The sequence below is a fragment of the Lygodium microphyllum genome, chromosome 2 (genome assembly GCF_053477565.2).
Source record: "Lygodium microphyllum isolate KBCC chromosome 2, Lygodium_microphyllum_v1.1.10, whole genome shotgun sequence".
In the NCBI taxonomy this organism is placed as follows: Eukaryota; Viridiplantae; Streptophyta; class Polypodiopsida; order Schizaeales; family Lygodiaceae; genus Lygodium; species Lygodium microphyllum.
The window spans coordinates 64456895-64481632 of record NC_141136.1 but is presented as its reverse complement, the minus strand read 5'-3'; positions in this window follow the sequence as shown (position 1 = coordinate 64481632).

The window sequence follows — 24738 nt, the reverse complement described above, 5'->3', positions numbered from 1 at the left end:
CGTAGAGCTGAAGGCACATCACATATCCATAACCGGGCTAAAATTTAGAGCACGTAGTTCAAAATTTGGCTATACAAGGTCCTCCAAATTGCATATGGTGTCTACCGTAACGGCCCTGCGGGCTGAGGGGGACTGCCCCCCCTGGACCCCCGCAGAGGGGGCTCTGCCCTCTCCGCACCTCCCCCGAGTAGGTTGGAGAGAAAACGCGCGCCGTGACAGGCCCTCCAAATTGGACCCTAGTGAAGCACTGGCTCTACACGGGCATGGATTCTCACTTGCAAAAGAGCAACCAAAAGCCCGTACCCGAATGGAGACAAACAGAGACCCTAGAACCTCAATGGGCCAATCTAGCCATCAAGGGAAAAAAGGCCACACCACAAGTACTCATGTACATTGTGTTCAAACCGTGTCTAGTCGGAGCAAAACGCAACTTCAGCAAGCTACAAATGCGAAGATGACTAGACATGGCACTCTGGACGAGAGATGTACCTTGAATAGTACTGCACTGACGATCCAAGAGCAGTGGAGAATCCACATCCGGTCGTGCGGTCGAGAACCCAAGGGCATCTGTCAGAAGGCTTAAATTTACAAGCCAGGACCCGAAAGATGAAGACATAGTACCACCTGCTTATCTTAGGGTCAAACTCACCGCAAAAAGAGAGCATACTATCGATGCTCTGATTGATGAAGGAGCAGATTTTAACATCTTGACCTATGAATCATGGACCCTACTAGGCCAACTAGAGCTCACACCGACTAGTACAACTCTTAGCCCTTACGAGGGACAACCACAAGCACTAATAGGGAAGTGCAAAAACCTTGCGACAATTGAAACGGAAAGCTTGCCTATCCTATTTCATGTTCCTCCAAAAAGTGCTAGCTGCAGGAAGGAAACCCTCCTAGGAAGACCCTTCAAAAGGGCGACCAAATGTGAGGCTGACTATGTAGCACAGAGGATACACCTGACACTACCGGGTGTGAGGATAGTCACAACCTTTAGCAAGGGTGACCTCATCGAACCTCAAGGGAAAGGCAAGGAAGGTGATGACATAACAGTCAAGCCTACAAATGAGGGCAAGGACTTGTTGGAAGAGTTGATACAAGCACAGGTTGAACAACGAGAACCAGTGAGTGAGGCCATGCCGGAAACAAGAAGGTCAAGAGACAAGGCCAAGGACAGGGTTGGGACTCATAAATATTGTAGAAGACCACGAAAGAAGCCCAAGCCTTATAGACGGAGGCGTCGATGGAGAGTCAGCACAACACCGCGATGGATATCCAAAGCGTTGCTACGTGCTCAAGGATACTACGCAGGTAACCAATGGATTTGGGTGCCCAAACTCCTTGCTAGGCCACCTCTATCAGAAGCCCAAACTATGTCCAAAGCAAAGAGGCGTAGGAGGAAAACTAAACGAACGGCCAAGTTCCAAACCAAACATATTGGAGTGATTGATCCCATCACTACTGAAATCAAGAAACCAAACATGGCCTATCAAAAAGTAGATCCTCAGCCTAGTGTGCTTGACAAGCGGACATCAGATGCAGCCACTGAGCGTGCACAAAAATCATTAGTGCCCAAGGATCCTTTGATTTCCCAAGGGGAGAACAAACATCATAGGCACAACATTGCTCAAGGCAAGGCTGATCGCGCAACAAAGCAAATGGCACAATCGTCTAGTAACCTCAAGCAGATCATTCAGCGAGTGCCAAGTCCACCCAAGAGTCCTAGATCTCTTACGCCCTCTTCTTCCAAACGGACACAGGAAGCACAACAGCGGTTGCTAAGGGAAACTGCTCAATTCCAATCTCTATCTCCATCTAAGCTTCCAACCGTCAAAGAGGTGGGACATGATGCCATCTGTAGCTCTCGACCCAAGGATATGCCTGAGCCACCTAATGCGACTAGATCAACTCATGTTCGATCTACACAAATGAGTGCTCAAAGGCCAACAAAAGACACAACCACTTCTGATCGCCCTAGGGACTTGACACCGCAATCCACCAAGGGTAGCCAGCCCACTAAACTAGCTGCTACTACTTTCAATCAGGGACCACAGCAATCACAGCCCTTGGCTGTGACAATGCCCCTTGTGGAACGTGTCCTTAGTAGTTTACCTGTGGAGGACGTGTCGCAACCAACTTCCTTGAAAACTCCAGCACTTTCAAAGGACCTAAAGCCTAGACTGGAGGAGTTAAACTCAAGGGAGTTGGTGGAAAAGCTAGACTCTCCAAAAAGGGCGGCAGTTGTGCCTTCACAACCGGGCATTGCTATTTAGCAGGCCACAGCTATGTCCCATAAGGGCACACTAGAGAAGGGAAATGCTGAGGCCCGACCAAGCACATCAACGGTCGATATAGCCCAGGGTCCTGAGTCGTCGAGAGAGGCACCTTCATTGACCAAGAAAAAGAGGAGAAAGCACAGAAAACAGCAACAGTTGCAGGTGGTTGTGGACCCCAAGAACATTGAGACGAAGAGCACTGAAGAGCCGATGAATAAAGCCTCAAGTCCATCCACCAATGAACTCATTGATGCCTCTCCGAATAGCGGTGAAACCCCAGACACATCCGTGTGTTCTGAGAAACCAAAGCAACCGTTGCCATCAACAGTTGCTTGCAACACTCTATCCACTGACAATAGAACTCACATTGATCAACCAAGAGTGGATACAACGCTGTCACAACGGGGTGACAAATCTATACCAGTCACATCTGAGGAGAACCATGACAAAATAGTAGTAAAGCCTCAGGAGAACCGTGAGAACCCCAAGAGCATAAGAAATCCTAGCGTTGACCAATCTTCCTCATCTAGACCTGAGCCCCCAGCCATGCTAAAGCCTAAGGAAACTCTTAGGACTTTGCATAAGATAGCAACCGAGCAAGCCCTCGTTGAACATAGAAGTGTCGCAGAATGCTTAACTGAGTTGGAGGCTAAGCTCAAAGTGGTCGCACGTGTCTACGTCCTTGCGGATGTGGGCACGATCCCCAAGGAGCAGCTTGGAGAGTACTTGACCTTCCCTCTATCATGGGAAGAACAAGAACATCTTAACGGGCACTACGACAGGCTCCTGCATGAACAGATGCGACTCATCCCTGACGAGGAGGCTGATGAACTACGCTTAACCGTCACGTTCAATGAAGTGCTCTGCCGACCGAATCTCGTAGACCTAGAGCTACTAAAGCGACTGTTAGTAGGCTAGAGTCAATTTGAGCGGCGTTGGTGCGAAAGCCGCGTCGTAATGGCCGAACTAGGGGCTCAGATCATGACGGTCTCAGAAGAGAGATTGGCCAAATGGCGGTCTCAGAGAGACCCAACCTACGTGGCACCAACTTCCCTTCGAGTGCTCACTAACATTCGGGGTGCGGACTTGGCTAGGACTAGGCTACAGGGCCCTTTGATTGATAAGGTTCTCACCGAAGAGGAGTTACATATTGCCAGTAGACTCGGTCAAGGTTCCATGCTACTCGACGTGGCAAAATATCTATCAGTATTAAGTCAGCTGCCACGAATACTAGATGCGTGTGCCATGCTCCGGTACAACCCCGAGTTCTACACTTGGTTCTTATCCTCGTGAAGTGACATGGATTCATAGATATGTATATAAATAAACACTGATTTTTGTGTCACCTTGTATAAACAATATCAACACACACAAGTAATGATAGTCAAGCGTAGGGAGAAGAGTTGCTTCTAACAGGCTAACCTCCTCAAGTCCTCTTCTCATCACACATTTAAAAGCCGTGTGACCGCCCCCACCTCCAAGTGAAGGGCATGCATCCCACGTTACCGCCATAGGAAGCCTTGACCAACAACACTGATGGTGTAGATAGGGTGCAGCCCCTCTCTATACACCTTCTTCCCTTTTTGGTCTATCCTTCCGAGGATGTGCCCTATCCCACTCCATGACAACCAGTCCACACAATGTAGCATAAGCCAATATTGGCTAATGGCTGGAGGCAAAATGAACATCATCATGGGGGCCATTCCGTTACGACAAAACACTGCATGCCTCACCCCTCCCCTTCTTGTCACATGCGCTTGATAAACCACACTAAAATCCCTTCCATGCGAACAATTGTATCCTGTATCAAGGTCTAACCCTTGGTTCGCACCTTGCAGGTTTCCTTTTTTGGCAGAACGTATGGAGAATCATGGAGAGTTGGCTTGCAAAGACGCTCTTCGCAGGAGGCGGGAGCATGTGGCATTCGCCCCTCCACCAGAGCGCTATGTGCCCACCATCAAGAGCTATGCCAAGAAGCGGGGCCCTAAGCGACATTGGCCAGGGCGAAGGCCGAAGAACCCTCGAGTCAAGAAAGGCGAGACTCGAAACCCGCAACAGGCCGCAGCACTAGTAGTACGCACTCCTAGCTCCCACTCGGGCCCCAGATGCTCAAAGGCAGAAAGGGCAGCTCGAGAAAGAGAAGAATTTAATGAATTATTTAAAGACATTCTGGAGACGGTAGCGGGCCGGGATTACACCATTCATATCCCGGCCGACATGTTCCCTGCTCACCCCTGCGGGAGCCCCACACCAGTAGAGCCCCCATCACCCGGCCATCCAGACTTGCCCCGCCTCGTACAAATCGAGTAGCCCATAATGCATAAGGGTCTTATCAAATGACAACTGGCCAGGACTTTTTGTTTTAAATGATTGAGTGTCCTGACTTGTTAAGTGTTGACATGTTCCTGACTTGTATGAAGTTATCATATCTGCGTTTAATATATGCTACGCCTTTAGCAAAAGAAAAAAAAAACTAATCAAGCGCAGGTGAGAAATATCTAGTCAACACCATAGAATTCAAATAAGTGATGTCTCCTTGCATTGCACTGGTTTATTATAGTTGCGGCATACACAATGCATATGCTCTCATGAAGCGACAAGTGGATGCAGGATAATACAGGTCCCTGTGCGAAAATGCTCAATGCTAATCACCACAACACCCACAACCCCACAGCGAGCCGCGGCAAAGCCACGCTGCCGAAAGCACCCTTGCCAATCGCCCACATTGCCACGCCCCCGTTCTGGGTCAGGCTCTATAGTTGGCTCACGGCAGTCGTTACCTCAATTGTACCCACATCGCATGTGCCGCAAGGAGGGTTGCAATATCTTAAGTGTATCTCCCCCTTTCGCCAACTGCTTCTCTAACAACAAGGCTAGGGCACCATCATCATTGTACTATTCATTTTCGGAGCCTTCGAAGCTTGACATTTTCCAACCCATTGAAAGGCTGATAGCCTCAACATATTGTAATGGTTGTACTCAGGCCAAAAAAAAAAAAAACGAAAAGAAAGAAAAAGAAAAGGAAAAGAAATGAATGGAAAAAATAAGAAGCACCCACGATCACAGCACAGCACCTAGGGGTCCTCAAATTAGGTACGTCTGGTGACCTTGGTCGACCGGCTTCGTCCCTAGTCCCCTAGCCCCCTACAATCACCCACAATTGTTCAGGGCACATCAAGGGCAGGACATACCTGGGGAGCTTGTCTTGCCTAGGGTTAGACCTGTCACCCTGACCCACTTGCACAATTTTCTTTTGCACTCTGCCTTAGTACCATCGCAATCAATGGTGATACGCACTGCACGATTGGCCATGAAACGTACACCGTACTCATCAAGCAAGTCCAATGGTTTCCAGCTACTGAAAGTGCGGTGTCCCTGTATTCCATTATGCTACATCGTGCAGTAACAATGCAAAGGATGTCTCATATGCCTTCACGCGTACTCCTTCTCCACATGGACAACTTTGCTTCATCCATGAATTGTTATGAGAAACTAGCCCACGGTCTTCTAACTATGTAATATCTAAGTATGCACGAGCACTCACATAATATTTGCACCAAAGTATATCCACAGTTTGGGTCCTCAAGTGCAGGACCATACTCTCAGCTTGCTTAGAGTTCGACCTGTCTCCCAAACTAATCAAATATGTCTTGTGCACGATAAGAAGACTAGCACTACCCCTTAGGAAGAGACCACAGGAGAGGTTTTCAATTGCAGGTGTTGAAGACTCCAACGCAAGTGTCGTTCGCTCTTCATCAACACCCAACTCTGAATGCTTATCCCTTACCATCCGACAAGCCCACAAAGAATCGTCATGTGCAGACTCCCCAACCAACCAACACTTGTGCTGGCCATCAATGCAATCCCTCACACAGCATAGCCCTACCACCAACTCCAACAACCTTCCACCAGCCACCTTGGCCACCAACAGGCCCCCAGGACCTTCTGCCACACCACCACCAACACTCCTCCATGGAAACCACAGGCGTCCTCGTCACCCACATCTTCGATGCATGCTACAGCCTGCTACCTACGACGGTGAGTGCCATGGGACTGGCACTCGTCTAGGAGGGGGGTAATGTTAACCCCAACACGAAGATAGCAAAAGGAAGTGGAAAAGACGTAGGGCAAAGGCGGAAAAAAGGTAGCCCGACTGAAGAAAGAAAAGGAGAAAAGGCCAAAAGCGCAAGGGCAACCTTAAAAGTCCAAGGCAAAGGCAAAGAGGGAAAGGCGCATTTTAAAATAAAAAGGCGCACCCTGAAATCTTGTAAAAGAGCGCCGGGCTCTCACCCGTGCAATTTGTAAAGGTAGACGGGCGGTGGAAAGGAAGCTAGGAAGATAGAAGGACAATGGGAAAAAGGGCCTAGGCTATGGCCGGCCATGTAAAAAGGGAAAAAGGGGATGACCGCCCAAAAGGGATTTAGGGTTTTGTATATAAAGTTGAAAAGTGAATGAGAAGCTCATTCTTGTGTGTGGCCAAAAGTAGCTCTCCTCTTCTTCTTCTTCTTCTTGTTCTTGCTTGCTTGAGCTTGTGCTTGAGAGAGGGAGTGTGAGAGTGTGAGGGAGTGAGTGTGTGCGGGTGAGGGACCGAGGAGGAGAATCGTCTCCTCTCTTCTTCTCTTCTCTTCTCTTCTCTTCTCTTCTCTTCTCTTCTCTTCTCTTCTCTTGCTCGCGGCAATGGAGCTTGGAGCGTGGAGCTTGAGGATGGAGCTTGCTTGAAGCTTGCACTTGGATCGTGGAGCCACCGGAGTGTGCGGGAGAGGAGGTAACTCGAACGGCACGAAGGTAAGCTCACTACACCCGTAGATATGGATGGTGCGTCGGCTATGTGAGAGGTAGCCATTAGTGCTCGGCTTGGAACGCTTGAATCAATAAGCGGTCCGTGGGTCTTGGCGGTTGAGTGAAAGCTCCCACAGCACCAAAGCATATAAACAAAAGTAAACACTTTCAGGCCTTTGAAATTGATAAGGAACTCTCAAGAATATTGAGAATTTCAAATGAGAAAGAGTAGGTGTCGTAAAAAAATCCAAGCAACAAGACATACCTTTCTACTTAAGAAGTGTTGAATATAACTTTGCTTGTAATGGTATTTGATTTGTGATATTGATCTTGTTTAGGTCTCTTTTTCAAAGAAATGCAAGTGAGGGAGATTCTTCAAAGGCATCTCAATTTTATTATCACTTTTTCCCCTCAATAGTCATGAAGGATATTCTTAAGAAGAAGAAATTCAAAACAATGCTTGGATTTTTTTTCATTAAGTCTCATTATTTGGATTCTAAGCTAATACAAAAAACTTTGGATAGTAATTGTACTAGTCAAGATGCATATACATAAATTTTCAAATAATACAATAAAATATGAAACGAGATCAACTATGCAATTGTTTATTTCCAAGACCATCCATATTGAAGACTATCAAACAAAGACTTAATGGTAAAGTGATGGAAGTTTTGAGTGAGCCTTTCCATATTAAGGCAAACTTCAAGAGTAATGAGAAAGAGGTTATTTTTAATGAATTAAACAATATTTTTCTTAACCTAGACACCCTACAACATTTGATGATCAAATTCTATGATTTGTCTTAAAAGAGGCACAAGGAGCATCCATGTTTCTGATTAACTTTGATAAAAGTGAGATTTTGAAGTGTACAAAGGTAGAGAGAGTCTCCATTACCTTGATGAATAGAGCACTCTCATCAAGTCATTGCAGTGATTCAATGCTATTTAGTGTTTAATTTTAATACAATATCTAGTGGTTAAGAGCTTTTGAAGTAGACATAGAGGACTTTGATATACTATATTAGCTTTTCCCTTAGACTTCAATATTTGATGTGATTAAGAGACAAAAAAGTAGAAGAAGAGCTATTTGTTGAAATATATGGAAACTATAAGATCGAATGGCACATTGCTAGTGACTTAAAGACACTCAAGTGCATGTATAATGTATTAAAAGGAGTTAAATTTAGATATCCCTATCTATATTGCATGTATCTAGCTGCACAATTGAACTCAAGTAACTAGAATAGAGTCTCCTCTAGGCATATCAAAGACCCATACTTCAAGCTAGTTTTAGATATTCCTTTGGCTAATGCTCATATATGTACAATCCATCCACTTTATGAAATAATTGAAAAGCTTGTTCATCTTTAGATAGGGTTGAATTAAAAGCTAAAACCCTTATCAATTAGATAATATATTATAAGAAAGATCAAGCAAGTTTTATATGCAATTGGTCCACATGGAGATAATGTCACTATTGAACTAGATCCTCAAAATTCCAATGTTAAAATTTGTGTCTTTAAAAAACCATCTATTGGTGGGGTTAAAACTAAAAGATTCCTAGGATTTCATGAAAAACCTGACAATATAGACTTTAGAAATGAGGACTCCACCATTAAATACAATTAAGGGAAATCCCTATATAATGTAGTTAAGGATCATGGTGATAATGGATAGGCTCAAAATGGAAAAGCCAAAGTTTGAAAAACATTACACAAAATACTTTTAAATTATGATAAAATTGATTGAAAATATGAAAATATGAAAAATTTTAAAGACTAATTGGACCTTTTAAAAAAGACAATGATAAAAACTTAGAATAATCAACACTTCACTTACTATGTGGTAAAGGGAGTGAGCTTGGAGTAGAACTATGCAAGTGGAAGCAAGAGCTATGGTGAAAGAAGCAAGAGTAAGACAGAAAGAGAGATACAATATGTGAGAACTGCAATTGTCATAATGTGTAATCAGCCTTCCCTTTATTCAAATATCACTAAAAGAATAAATAATAAAGTGATGGTGATGGCATCCGTTACCTCTAGTGTATAGATGTGTGGGTACTATCAATGTAGTAATACATGGGTGGCTAGACAGAGGTGCCTTTACCCTGAATAATCTCCCACTTAAAGGAGAATGTGCCCCTATTGAAGAGAGAACAATAAAAAAGTGACAAAGTACAAATGTACATAAGTACAATAAGATGAGAAAATACATAATCTCATCCAATGCCCAATCAACTTCCTAAGGAAGGCAAAACATTCTGCTGAGAGACTTTTTGTGAGTAGACTTGTAGGATTTTGGTTAGTTGAGATCTTGACAAGGTCAATAGACCTATCCTTAATGACCTCTCTAATAAAGTGGTAATGCACCTTAATGTATTTTATCTTCACATAGAAGATCAGATTCTTGGCTAACTAGATAGCACTACGCATAGAATTTGAATGCAGTATAGGGACCACATCAGTAATACCAAGGTCAACCACAGTAGGAAAATAGAGCTTTCTTGCAAGATTCGATGGTTGTAACATACTTGGTCTTAGTAGTAGAGAGGATCATGCATTTCTGCACCTTGGACATCCAAGAAACAACACCTCCAACAAAGGTGAAGACATAGCCAGAGGTGGAAGTTTCTAATATCTGCATGTTTTACATCATCAGAGTCAATATACCCCATGACTCCTATATCCTAGCCACCATAACATATGCACATAGTTGTTGTGCCTTTCATGTATCTCATGATACCCTTGATAGCATTCCAATGTTGGCTACCATGTGTAGCCGTATAAGGTGCCACAACTCCCACTGCAAATGCTATGTTAGGATGAGTGGCTATCATGGCATACATCAAACTTCCCACGGAAAATGCATAAGGGATATTGGTCATCTTGTCCTACTTCCCATCAAACTATGAACAATCGGCCTAGCTAACCTTCACATGAGAAGGTCAAGGATAACCAACAGGCTTACCATCCTACATATGAAAGTACTCAAGGACTTTCTAGATATACTCCTTCTATAGATAAAGGAGTCCATTGATCGTGCGTGATGCACATCCCCAAGAATATGCGAGGCATGTCGCATGTCTTTCATCTCAAAGCTCTTCTTGAACTGAGTTTTCAAGACATCTAGCTCATCATGAGCACTCCCAACAATAAGCATATCATCCACATAGAGTACCAAAATCATAAGGTTTCCATCATGAGGCTTCTTCTATATAAAAACAGATCCATAGCACCATGGCTATATTTCTGTGAATGCATAAAGGCATCAAACTTGTGGTATCATTCCCTAGGTACTTTCTTAAGACCATAAAGACTCTTTCTCAACTTGCATAATAGGTGTTTCTTGTCTTTTTCTTCAAAGCCCTTAGATTGCTGCATATAGATCTCATTATGCAAGTTCCCATGTAAAAAGCTATCTTTACATCCTTTTGATAAAAGAAACCAATACTAGTACTAAGCATAGAGTTGTTATTTTTACCACAGGGGAGAAAAGACTTCATTGAAATCAACACTATAATCTTGCTTTAAATCCTTAGCTACCAATCTAGCATTATAAGTGAGCTTGGGACATCTAGGGATACTTTTTAGCTTGTATACCCACTTGCATGGCAATGTCTTCTTGCCACTAGGCAATGGAACCAAATCCCAAGTATGGTTAGTCTATAACGAGTAACAATCTGATTGCATAGCCTTGTTCCATGAGTGACTATCATCCTCATCATAAGAGAGAGGATTACTTACATTTTTCATCATAACATAATCTATGGAGGGCATAAAAGACTCAGGCTAATATCTAGCTATAGTTGAGTGTCTCAAAGCAGGCTGATCATGCACAACAAATGGGGCTTGGGTCATTGGAGCATCAGTGGTTGTAGGTTGTTTAGCTAACTATACAAGAGCAAGAGGCTCCTCCTAAAATATCACACTATGTATCTTAACCCTACTCAAGGTGATGCATCTTTTTCTCATTGGAAACGATAGCATGGCTGTGGATAGCCTTGCAAGCTTGCAAATCCCATAGATGATAGGCCATCTCACTTGTATGCATTTCATAGACTTAGGATCTAGCTTATTGTACTTGTCTTTGGAGACAAGGGAGAATGATTCACACCCAAAGACATCCAAATGAGCATATGATGGATATTTCCCTGTCGAGACCTCCTTTGCAATGTGGCAATCAATAGTAGTACAAGGGGACTGGTTGATCAAGTGTACATGTTGAGCGTTGAAATGATTGCATTTTTTATTATTTTTTAATTGATTTTTTGATGGTTTTGGGTGATATGAGAGTGTGCTAATTAAATTTTCATGACTATGGAGGTATTTTGGAATAGTTTGATTATGTTTAAGAGAGTCATGATGGTTTTTAATTGAGATTTGATGATTCTGATAGGTTTTGTGATGTGTCTGTTTGGTTTTGATAGGGTCTATTTTGCCTCTATTTTGAAATGTTTTCTATCTATTTGTGAGGTTAAGATTGTAAATAAGTATTTTGAGGAATGATTGAGAGAATTTTGAATGGTTTTGGATGGTTTGAAATGGTTTTGGTTGAAGCCATATAATTTTATGCCTTCTGTTGACCCTCTGTTGAGCTTTTGTAGAGCCTCTATTTTTGTTGCATTTTCTTTTGTTTACATGTCTGAATATTCTGTGGGATAGATATTTAGCTTGGGAATGTTTTGTAATCTTAGAAGAGTAATCTAGAAGAGGAATAATACAAGCTCAAAATAGCTTGAAGAAGCAAAAGAAGTAGTTGAGGAAGACTTGAAGTGACAGTAGTGAGCTCTCAAGGGATACTATAGTGGCTATGGTGTCTCTTCATATCAAACATACCTCTTAGGAGGGGTATTCACGACCAAGAGAGGGTTATTGAGGATGATTTATTTTAATTACAATATAATATTGGGTTAGGATATGTGTGTGAGAGATCAAGTATGAGAGATAGTCATTTTCTATGCTAAAAAACATTGTATCTATATGAGAGATTGAGAGAGATTATGAAGACAATAAAGATGAATACTATGTGATGAAAATCCATTCAAATTTGAGCATTATTTTGTGTTTTTGTGGTTCTTTGATGGATTCTAAGAAGAATATGAAGAATGTGATTAATTTTGTTAAAGATAAAGGCATGGGAGATTTTTTCTATGATATTGCATGAAGATTTGTTATGCTCGGTGTTCTTTTTCTTGTTGTGGTTATATAAAAGATAAAAATAAGCTTGTTGATTAATACGCGAAAGATTTTATTGTAGCAATATCCCTATTCCCTTGGTATTCTTTTGAGAGCTCCATGACTTTAGTGCGCAACTAGAAAAAACTACCATCAATAAGCACCAACAGAGGCTAAAAATGGAAGAAGTGGCATTGTTGAAGAGGAAGAAAAGCAATGGAAGATTGTATAATTCTTGTTATTTTTCAAGAATTAGAGATCTTCATTGCCAAAGCCACTTTCTACAATAAGTATATCTCTCAATGGTGGAACATGTCACTAATTTGATGTGAGCTCTATGTGATACACTGATCCCACTATCTTTTGAAGCTACAACAAGTTGTATCACAATAGTCAATTGTTTCTCAAAAAACTAAAGAGAAAAATAGAAATAGAGAGAATGACCATTCATGGGAGATTTGGCCTTCATTGAAGAATTTTTAGAACTAAGTGAAAGATTGTGAAAAAGCTTCAAGAGCCATTGTCAGTTGAAGTTCACAAGAATAAGAAGGAAAAGAGTTGGAATTTTTTCGTGGATGCTCAATAGCAAGATACATGGGATGCTTGGTACACTAACAACCTTCTGTTTGTCTAATTGGCAACCCACTGGAAGCTAGTAGACAGAGTGTTCTTCACAACTATTGAAACCCTCCGAAGTTTTGATACCTCATTCATCTTTATTGTCTTCATAATCTCTCTCAATCTCTCATATAGATACAATGTTTTTTAGCATAGAAAATCCTTTAAAGAATGAGTTTTGATACCTTCAAAACTAAATATCTTCCCCTCTATAGTGGAAAGAAAGTTGGATTTAGAGATGTTGAAAAGAAGGAATTAGAAGAAATATTGGCAAGATAGTCCTCCAGAGATTGAAGTCCTTTTGATATTGTTTTGTTGAGTGCATACAAACTAGGTGGAGCTAACTCCCTAATGAATAATGTGATGAAGACGCAAGTAATAGAATGAGTCTAGAGATACGTGAGAAGAGAGAAAGCAAAAATCAAAGTTGATAACAAGCTAGTAGCAAAACCCTCCTTTGACATATTTGTGGCACTCTCTACAAAAGTCCCCATGGTGAATCAAAGTCCCCTTCTAGTCAGATCTATCCTAGAAATATTGATAGGACAAGCAAAAAAATGTAGTCCCATTGCCAATCTTTAAGGGAGAGTATAATGAAGACCCTGATCTTTATATAGCTAAGTTCATGGTAGTGTGTGTAGCCAATAATACCAGAACCCCTAAGCATTGGTTAAAAATATTCCTCGCCACTTTCAAAGACATAGTATTTCAATGCTATGAGAGATGAGTAGTAGGAAAAATTGGCACATGGGATGACCTGAAGTTAGTCTTCCTCACTAAATTTAGACGTGAAGGTTTTGAAGAGAAGATGTGAGAGGAGTTCATGAACTTAAGTAAGTCCTCTAGTGAATGGGTGGAAGCATATGTCTCTAGAATGGAATCCATACTGAAAAGATGGACCAACCATCATTTGGATGAAGGTATCCAAAATGAAGTTTTTCTTAGAGGCCTACAACCACAAGTTTGTAAGTTTGTGGAATTGAGAAGACTAGTCAACCTACAAGCTATAGTGAAAGGTGCAACATTATACGCAATGAAGGTGAAGCAAGGTTATCAATGGCCTCAAGAAGAGGAGTCTTATCCCCTCCCATGCCAAGAATGACATATCCACCAAATGCAATCCTAGGGACTATTCCCTAACCCTATCCTCAGATGTATACAATGGCACATTATAGTGCATTGAATCCACAGTGGTGGTAGACAACAGTACCTCTCATGATGGTTCAACCACAACAATAGTTGCCTCAAACAATTCTCCCAATGGAAAGTCAACAACAATAGTAGAACCCTACCAATTTGAACCAACAACCACCAATTTAAATAGGAGCTCTAAATCATAATCAGAACAACAGAGGATCCTCTGGATCCATCCAACCAGTTTATGTAGTGATTACAGAGGCTTTCCAAAATTCTACTACGAGTACTCCAAGAGGATAACATTTGAAGGACTATTAGTCTAATTCAGTTGCAAGCATAAAAAAGAGTTGGTGGATGTGATTACAGAGCAATTGCAAATGCTAAAGGTAAATATTGCCAACATATCCAATCCTCTAGGAGGTGGAAGAGATGTGATGCAATCGAACACATGGTCTAGAAAGTGCCATCAAGTAGGATATTTAGCCACTGAATGTACTTGAAAACCAACTATTCCAGGAGCCTTCTGTTTGTACTATTTAAGGAAGAACCATACAAAATATATCTGCTCTCTAAAGGAGATGCATGAGTGAAGAAAGAAAGATGAGGAAGCAAGATTTAACTTGTGAAATCCAAGATGACCACCCGGGATATTGGACCAAAACTTATAGAGTTTGGTCCTAATTTTAGTCCAGGGAGGTTTCCCTCTCAAAGTTATAGAGGAGATAGTTTGGCAATGGCCAAAGACCATAAGTGGAGTATTACAAATGTGGAGAAAAATGACATATCTCACCAAATTGTCCAAACCCTAGAAGGTCTATGGACTATAAACCTTTATGCAATCGATGCAAAGAAGAAGGCCACATTGCAAAAGGCTATCCCAGTTCAGCTCTTGTGAAAGCCAACACCACTGATAATCAACAGAAGACTCAAGAACCTGCCTCCAACCTAGTGGAATTGGAAGTTTCCATGATAACACGTGCCAAGAAAAGAAAACCCACAGTTCCAAAAGAAAACATTTACTCTATTAAAACTGTGAAGTTCAATCTACCAAAGGAGAAATAGAATAGTACATTACAGAGCAGTCCAGTGTCACAAAAGGATACAGAGATATGATCAAAGGTCCAAGAGATTAAGCATGTAGAAGTATCCCTGGTGATAGAAGAAGTGCAGATGTTGTCACATCTAGAAGAAAAAGAAAGAAAAAATTGTGTTACCCCATTCTCTAAGCCAATTGGATTAACCCATGGATCTCATCAAACAAAGAATATGACTTGGTCAAAGGCCAAGATACCTTAAAACCAAATCTAACATTCTGATAGTGCTAATACTATCCTGAATTGCCCTAGAAATTTAAAAGAATATTAGCAAGAAGACATGGCCTAAGAATTGCTACTGTAGCTGCCATTAAGTCCAATAAAGCCCCAGAGCCTGTGCAAAAATTGGATGTGGCTAACACCTTCTTGGATCCTAGTACTCTAGAGATTAATATTTGGATTGAAGAATGTTTTATAGTGGATGCATTGATTGATGTAGGTTCATGAATGAATATAATGACAAATGTGACAATGAAGGATCTAGACCTTCAAGGCATGAAACCTATATAGTGGCTCATTAGACTTGTAGACTATAATAGAATTAAGCCCTTAGGCATTCTCCCATATGTGAAGAAAACTCTCACAGAATGAGACTATTGTGTCTGACCTATCTGATGGTAAAATCAAATTCCTATGGGATCTCACACCCTCTATTGCTAGGGAGACCATGGATTTTTTAAGTAAGAGCATGAACAAATTGGTTCAAAGGAACCTTGATCCTAAGTAGAAAACTCAACAAGGTAGTAGTGAAGTTGTTCGACTCACAAAAAGGAAATGGATCCACCTACATTGAAGTCTTAACAAACTCCTCCAACAAAGTTACAAATGGTACATTAGCAGACAAAGAAGTCGTCAAATAGATCTTTCCCAAGAAAACAAAGACACAATCCCTGATATTGGGCACTATAAGCCAACTCCCAAAAGAAGCTACTACCACAACTAGAAATGACTTTTGAAATTACCTCTGATAGTGAGATAGAGGCACGGATGTATTGTTCTCCCTATTACATGGCCATAACAGAGTCAAAGACAAAAGCAGAGACAAAGATAGACACAGGAGCAGAGTGAGAGGGAGAAGCAAAAGCAGAGGATACAACAGAGAGTCTGTTTTTCTCATACAGAGCCCTATAGAGGCATGAAAAAAGTTTGTAGAAGAAAAAGATGAAAGTCAAGATGAAGACAATGCAAGCATCATGGATGAAGCTATACAACCAAAGAAGAATACTAACAAAGAGGAACTCCCAGCAACATTTGAAGCTGAAGAACCCATGTTGTTGGATAGAATGACTCCAATGCCCTTTGGACTGGTTAAGTCACAACATATGTAAAACCTCCATAAGAAATGGATTAAGGAGAATAAGTCCTCCTTTAGTAGTGGCTCTTGTCACCCTAATTTACCATTCTCAAGAAAGGACAATGATTATGTACCTTGCCAGCAAACACCAGTCCTAGAGCCCAAACAAAATATAGATAGTTCTTGTTATATGACATTCTTGGAGGCCTCCTCAGAAGATGAGTCTTTGAGTCAAGAAGTAATTAACTCTCCTATAAGATCTAAAAGAGCCATGATATCATTTCAATATCCCAACGAGTCAATCGAACCCCCAAGGAAAGAAGCAGATGCTTCCAGTGGAGTATCATACAAGGAGGCTACTCCCTTGAAGGAGTCAGATCTATACACAAAAGCAATCTATAGGATCTTTATCCATGAAGTTGAAGGTGAAAAGTAATTAACTTTTGTGGATATAGATGGTACTGAACATCACTTAAAGGTGGGTATCAGTCTTCTAGAAGAGGAGTTATTGATCTTGCATAACCTATTGAAGGAGAACTTGGATGTGTTTGCATGGTCGTATAAAGATCTAAAGGGGATTGATCCCATGATGTGTCAGCATCACATCAACCTCGAGCCGTCTGATTCTAAAAATGTGAGGCAAAGACATAGGCATATGAATCCAAAATACTCAACCCTAGTGAAGGCTAAATTGTTGAACCTCCTTGAAGCTAAGTTTATCTATCCAATGGCCAAAAGTGAATGGGTTTTGCCCATCATGGTAGTATCCAAGAAGAATAGAAAGCTGCAAATGTGTGTAGACTTCCAAAAGCTAAATTCCAAGACAAAGAATTATCATTTTCCTATTCCTTTCATAGACCAATGATTGGACACAATGGCTAGACATGAGCTCTATTCCCTCCTGGATGGATTCAAGGGGTATAATCAAGTCCATATAGCAGAAGAAGATCAATACAAAACAACATTCACAATAGAATGGGGTGTCAAGAATCGCGTGGTGGGGGGACTTGCTTGAGCTGCGGCGCCAAACACACAATGTATACACAAGAGGAAGCTCACTCAAGAACACAAGAAGAGAGATTGAGGCTAAAACGTTTTCTTGCTGGTTTCTTCTTCTTCTACCACACACTATACAATGTACACAAAGTATAGATAAGATACAACATAAAAGAAAGTGGCCTACTAAGTCAAATAGTGCATAACCAACTACACTAATCGACTGGCGCTATGTCATTGCCAGCTGTAGGTAGGTGTAACAAACTAAATATAATAAGTGATAAGTCAGTGGCCATGTGAGTATCATAATGACCACCAACGTGCTAAGTGTAGACGTGCGAACCCATCTAGCCAGGCGGTCCATCATCAATGTCCGCACATGTTGAGCTTGCCATCTCAACACTCCCCCTCAAGCTCAACTCTATCTCTACAACTCCAAGTAAGCTTCGAAACTTTCGAATCTTTTCTGCACCCAATGCCTTTGTGAAAATGTCAGCTATTTGATCTTGTGTGTTGACATATACCAAGTCAATCTCTCCTACAAGTACCTTCTCTCTCACAAAGTGGTAGTGCACCTCAATGTGTTTTGTCCTAGCATGGAACACTAGATTCCTAGCTAGCTGTATGTTGCTTATGTTGTCACAATGAATGACAATCATCTAATAACTTTTGCAGCCATACCACCTCACATGTTGCCATAGCAACACCTCTATACTCAGCTTTTGTACTCGATAAAGCAACTGTAGGTTGCTTTTTGCTGCTCCATGTAACTATTGCACTACCAAGGGAAAACATGAATCCACTTGTAGATCTTCTATCTGAAATGCTACAAGCCCAATCTGCATCTGTGTATCCAAAGACTTGTATGTCCTTACCTACCTCATAAAAAAGTCCATAATGTAAAGTGGATTTCACATACCTCAATATACGTCTAACTGCATCCAAATGAGGCTTTCTAGGCATCTGCATAAACTGGTTGACAAGGCCAACAGCATAGCTCAAGTCTGGCCTTGTGATAGTCATGTAAATCAAACTCCCTACTATCCTCCTGAACATAGTAGGGTCTTCTATCTCATCCCCAACATCAGCACTCAACTTCACATTGTGTTCCAATGGTACTGAAAGAGGCTTACATGTTGTCATACCATACTTGGATAATATATTGAAGCCATACCGCCTTTGGGATAGCCATATACCATCATCACATATGATCACCTCAATACCAAGAAATTATCTCAGCTCACCCAAATCTTTCATCTCAAACCTCTTCTTTAAGAAGTCTTTAACTTCAACAATCCCATTGTCATTGTCACTTGTAATAATCAAGTCATCCACATAGATGACTATGATGACCAACCCTGCATCTCCCTTTCTCACATAAAGTAAGTGATCAACATCAAAAATACAAAATCCAATATTGACAAGATACTCTCCAATATTGTCAGACTATGCTGTAGGTGCTTGCTTCAGCCCATAGAGCGCCTTCTTTAACCTACACACATATGTGGGATGCTCTAAATCCTCATAGCCTACTGGTTGCTCCATATATACTTCTTCTTGCAAGAAGGCATTCTTAACATCCATTTGCTGCAAACTCCAACCTTTGCATCATCATCTGGCATCACATCAATCGCTACTAAAGCATCTGCAATGCTCCTCACATTCAGCACATACTCATTGACAGACATTTTCCCTTTCTTCAAGGCATTCAACTCTTGCTTGAGTTGAATCTTTTGTGCCTTTGTATTTGTCAAGATTGTGGGAGAGAAGGAAGGAGTCTCACTTGAAGCTTTCTTGCTTGCACAATGGGGGAATACACACAAGGGTGGAGGCTGAAAACAGTTTTCCTCTTCTTAGTTGTGTAAGCCAAAAGAACTCTCTTACAAAGAAATAGAAGAACCCTATATATGGGTCTCAAACCAAACTCAACTAACTAAGGTGGCATACTAACCAAGCCACGAACTAGAGTAGATAAGGATAGCTATCATGTAGCTATTATTCATGGGCGGTATACCAACCGCATCTGCAACTAACATGTCGGTGACATAAATGCACAACGGTCACCCTGGCATATCACGAGTGGAGCTCGATATCTCAACACTCCCCCTCGAGCTCAATCCCAATTCCTGCACACCAAGCAGGTATCTGAACTTGCGCAGCTTCTCTGCGCCCAATGCCTTCGTAAATATGTCAGCTACCTGATCCTCTGTGCTGACATAAACTAGATCAATAAGACCTAGTAAAACCCTCTCCCGCACATAGTGATAATGCACCTCAATGTGCTTTGTTCTAGCATGATAGACTGGGTTATTTGCCAAGTGTATACTACTCATGTTGTCACAATAAATGACAACTGGCCCATCTGTAGGCTGATGCATATCATAAAGTAGCTTATGCAACCAAGCTACCTCACATGCAGCCATTGCTGCACCCCTGTACTCAGCCTCTGTGCTCGACAAGGCAACTGTAGGTTGTTTCTTGCTCCTCCAAGTGACTGCAGCACTCCCAAAAGAGAACACATATCCACTGGTAGATCTTCTATCAGAAATACTACCAGCCCAATCAGCATCAGTGTATCCATGCAGCTGTATCTGAACCCCAGTCTCATAAAATAGTCCATACTGCAATGTGGACTTCACATACCTGAGTATGCGTCTAGCCGCATCCAAATGTGGTTTCCTTGGAGCCTGCATAAACTGACTTACCAATCCAACAGCATAGCTCAAATCTGGCCTGGTAATAGTCATATAAATCAAACTTCCTACTATGCGTCTGTACATAGTAGGGTCTTCTAGAAGCTCACCTGCATCTGTGCTCAGCTTCACATTCTGCTCCAAAGAAACTGAAATAGGCTTACAGCCTGTCATCCCATATTTGGACAGGATGTCCAATCCATACTGCCTCTGCAAGAGCTGTATCCCACTTGGTGATCTAATCACCTCAATGCCCAAGAAATAACGCAGCTCTCCCAAATCCTTCATCTCAAACTTCTGCTTCAATAGCATTTTCACATGAAGGATATCTTCATCACTGTCACCTGTCATAATCAAATCATCAACATAAATGACAAGTAGCATAATACCTTTCTCTGTTTTTCTCACATAAAGTGAGAAATCTGCCTTGGAAATCTGAAAGCCAATAGTGACAAGATACTGTCCTATCTTGTCAGACCATGCTCTAGGTGCTTGCTTCAAGCCATACAAGGCTTTCTTCAACCTGCAAACAAACTCAGGATGAATAGCATGCACATAACCTGGTGGCTGCTCCATATAGACCTCTTCTTGCAAATCACCATGCAAGAAGGCATTCTTTACATCCATCTGATGTAAAGACCATCCCTTTGATGCAGCCATAGCAATGACTGCTCTTACGGTTGCCATCCTTGCAACCGGACTGAATGTTTCTTCATAGTCAATGCCATATGTTTGTGCATACCCCTTGACTACTAATCTTGCCTTGTATCTGTTCACAGAACCATCAGCATTGTGCTTCACCTTATAAACCCACTTACAGCCAATTGCATTCTTACCTTTAGGCAAAGGTATCAATTCCCATGTAACGTTTGCTTCCAAGGCATCCATTTCTTCATCCATGGCTTTCTCCCATTTTTCTTTTCCCATGGCTTGCTCAAAAGAAGTGGGTTCTGGTTCCTGTATCACCTTGACCATATATGCATAGTGAATGGCTGTAAATCCATCATATTTCAGCCTATCCACAGGATACCTAACTCTGGTAGACCTGCGCAAAGTGGGTTCACTCCCAGGTGCTCTCAAAACATCCCTGGTCTTCCTTACTCCAGGTGTAACAATAGAAGGAATACCCAACTCATCATCAATGCTCTGTTCTGAGCCACTGGATTCACCATCCACATAAGAGTGACCTGCATTCACATCAAACATGGGCTGATCAACCTTCTCTTTTCCTTTTCGTGATACCTGCATACCACTATCTGCATTACTTTGAGAAGATTCTCCTGATCTCAATCTGCCTGTCCATGACGAAGAATGTGAACCACTGCTAGAGGACGCTCCAGGTCCACTAATATTTTGTGACTGCTGCTGTGAATTCTGTGCAGCATTACCATTTTGTGCATCTACATCATCAATCACATTTACTGGTTTATACCAGCTACTCATCTCATCAAAAACAACATCTCTGCTCACTGTAAACTTACGAGTAGAAGGGTTATAGCATCTATACCCTTTTTGCTGCAGAGAGTAACCAATAAAGATGCACTTCTCAGCTTTTGGATCCAACTTGGATCTCAGCTCATCTGGCACATGTACATAGGCAATGCAACCAAAAATTTTCAAATGAGAAATATTTGGTTTCCTACCAGTATACCTCTCCTCTGGAGTCATTCCATGTATTGCTGCAGTGGGAGTCCTGTTCATTATGTAGACTGCTGTAGCAACTGCTTCAGCCCAATAAAAATCTGGCAAGTCTTTTTCATTGAGCATGGCACGAGATACCTCTCCAATATGCCTGTTTTTCCTTTCTGCAATTCCATTTTGTTGTGGGGTATAACTGCATGAATATTGCTGCTTTATGCCATGCTCCTGCAAGAACTTTGCAAACTCATTTGAGAGGTACTCTCCCCCTCCATCTGACCTCAGGCATTTTATTTGCAGACCTGTTTCTTTTTCAGCCATAGCTTTAAGGGTTTTGAAATGCCCAAAAACTTCACTTTTCTTTTTCATAAAATACACCCAAACTTTTCTGCTATAGTCATCAATAAAAGTGACAAAATAATGACAGCCTCCAAGAGATGCAGCTTTAGTAGTCCACACATCAGAGTGGATTAATTCCAATGGCTTCTCACTCTCTTGAACATGTCTAGGAAATGGTTTCCTTGCCTGTTTTCCAAACTGACAGGCTTCACATACCTTATGCATTTCTGCAACCTTGAACTTAGGCAATCCTGCAACAATGTTTTGGGCCTGCATTGATTTAAGTCGCTGTACATTAACATGACCAATGCGTTTATGCTAGATATCAATATCTGCAACTACACCGGTCCCATGTGCAAACATTGATGCACTCAATTCAGACATGTCTGCATCCAATGTAAACATTCTGCCCTTCTTCTTTCCTTTTGCTATCAAGCGACCTTTATTTTTCATATCCTCAACAAAGCATCCATGAGGATTAAATCTGACCTGCAAGCCATGTTCAACCATTTGACCAACAGAAACCAAATTCTTGGTGATATTCGGGACATGAAATACATCGGACAGGTATTTCTTTTTCCCATCCTGCATAGACAAAGGAATTTTTCCAATCTGCACAATCGGATGTGCAGTATCATCACCAGTCTCCACAAATCCTGGTTTTTCCATTTTCCTTGCATCCTCCATCCATTCTGCATGACCTGTCATGTGGTTTGATGCACCTGAGTCAACATACCACACATCGTTGCTTTCTTCTGCATTTGTCACAGAATTGTTCATGTGCTGCACCATAAACAAATGCTCATTTCTGTCATCACCCTGTCTATTAGAAGATGCATAATTCCCTTGTTGCAGTTTTCCATTCATGATGTCATTCTGCTTTTTATAGTAGTCTTTAGCCATATGACCCATTTTACCACAATAGTAGCATTCAACATTACTGTTTGCATTTTGGCCTCTTTGCCATCCACCACGACCTCTTTGGCTCCCCCTGCCTCTAGAGTTACCACGTCCTCCTCCATAGGACTGATTTTCTTGAGTTTGCTGCATATTCTAATTTCTACCACGGCCTCCAAATCGGCCTCCTCTACCTCTGCCTCTACCTCTTCCGGCATTTGAGTAGAAGACAGCTTCTTTTGAAGTTCCTCCTGAAGAAGATGCACCACCATTTCTCTGCTCCTCAGAAATTAGAAGAGCAATCAACTCCTCAAAATCAGGAAATCTTTCACGGACGGAAATGGATGTCCGAAACTGCGCATAATCCTTTCCTAGACCATTCAAGATCACAGAAACTAAATCATCATCTTCCACTGGCGACCCAATGGAAGCAAGTGCATCTGCAATCTTCTTCACCTTCATGTGGTAGTCATTGATGCTCATACTTTCTCTTTGCACGTTATGCAACTCTTGCTTGAGCTGCATTTTCCTAGCTTGCGTATTTGTGCTATACATTTTTGACAGAGTATCCCTTACCTCCTTTGGCGTACTTGCATCCTGAATATGCACAATCATAGAGTCTGAAATACTGATAGACAGCCAATACATAACTTTCCTGGCTCTCTCATGCCATGCTTTAAATGCCTGCATTTGCTGTTGATTGGGAACATCAGGAAGAACTGGTTCTTCTTTATTTCCTGCAACAAATTCCCAATATCCTTTTCCCATAAGGAAATTCGTCATTCTAAACTTCCATGCTTGGAAGTTGTTCTTGTCAAGCTTTTCAGTGACAATCTGTGAAAGAGAATCAGATGCCATTACAGAAGACTGCAAAAAATTCTGTCACTGCAAAAACCACAGCTTCACCCTCACTAGGGAAAATCTGCAAAACTGGCGAAAGTGGTATTTGACCACACAGTCACTTCCTAGTGACGATTTTGCATCAACAGGCAACAGGGATGATTCTGTAACTCCCAATGTCTCTGCGCACAAGCATACGATGCAATTTCTACAGAAACTTTTCACCGACCTGTAGAACAGTGGCTGCACAGCATAAAACTGGGCCTTTTCCTGAGTGCGTGCAGAAAACTTCCGCCTCCAAAACAGGCCCCGAAATGGCCTCAAATCAAAAAAACAAGGTCGCCGAGGGCTAAAGCCCAAACCTGTAGCATATACTGCCCTCTTGCTTCACCGCGAAGGGCGTCTCAACCTGAGACAATGCACTCCTGCACCTTCCGGCTGTGCTACCTACAGAGATCTGCTCCCGAAACAGAAAATGAAAGCAACACTGCTCCTCTTACCAGAACACCGCGAGCTTGGCTTGCTTTCTTGAGCTCCTTACCATGAACAAGGCCCTGATACCATGTCAAGATTGTGGGAGAGAAGGAAGGAGTCTCACTTGAAGCTTTCTTGCTTGCACAATGGGGGAATACACACAAGGGTGGAGGCTGAAAACAGTTTTCCTCTTCTTAGTTGTGTAAGCCAAAAGAACTCTCTTACAAAGAAATAGAAGAACCCTATATATGGGTCTCAAACCAAACTCAACTAACTAAGGTGGCATACCAACCAAGCCACGAACTAGAGTAGATAAGGATAGCTATCATGTAGCTATTATTCATGGGCGGTATACCAACCGCATCTGCAACTAACACGTCGGTGACATAAATGCACAACGGTCACCCTGGCATATCACGAGTGGAGCTCGATATCTCAACAGTATTTACTGAAAATATGCTCTCAAAAATTGTCCAAATTGCATGTG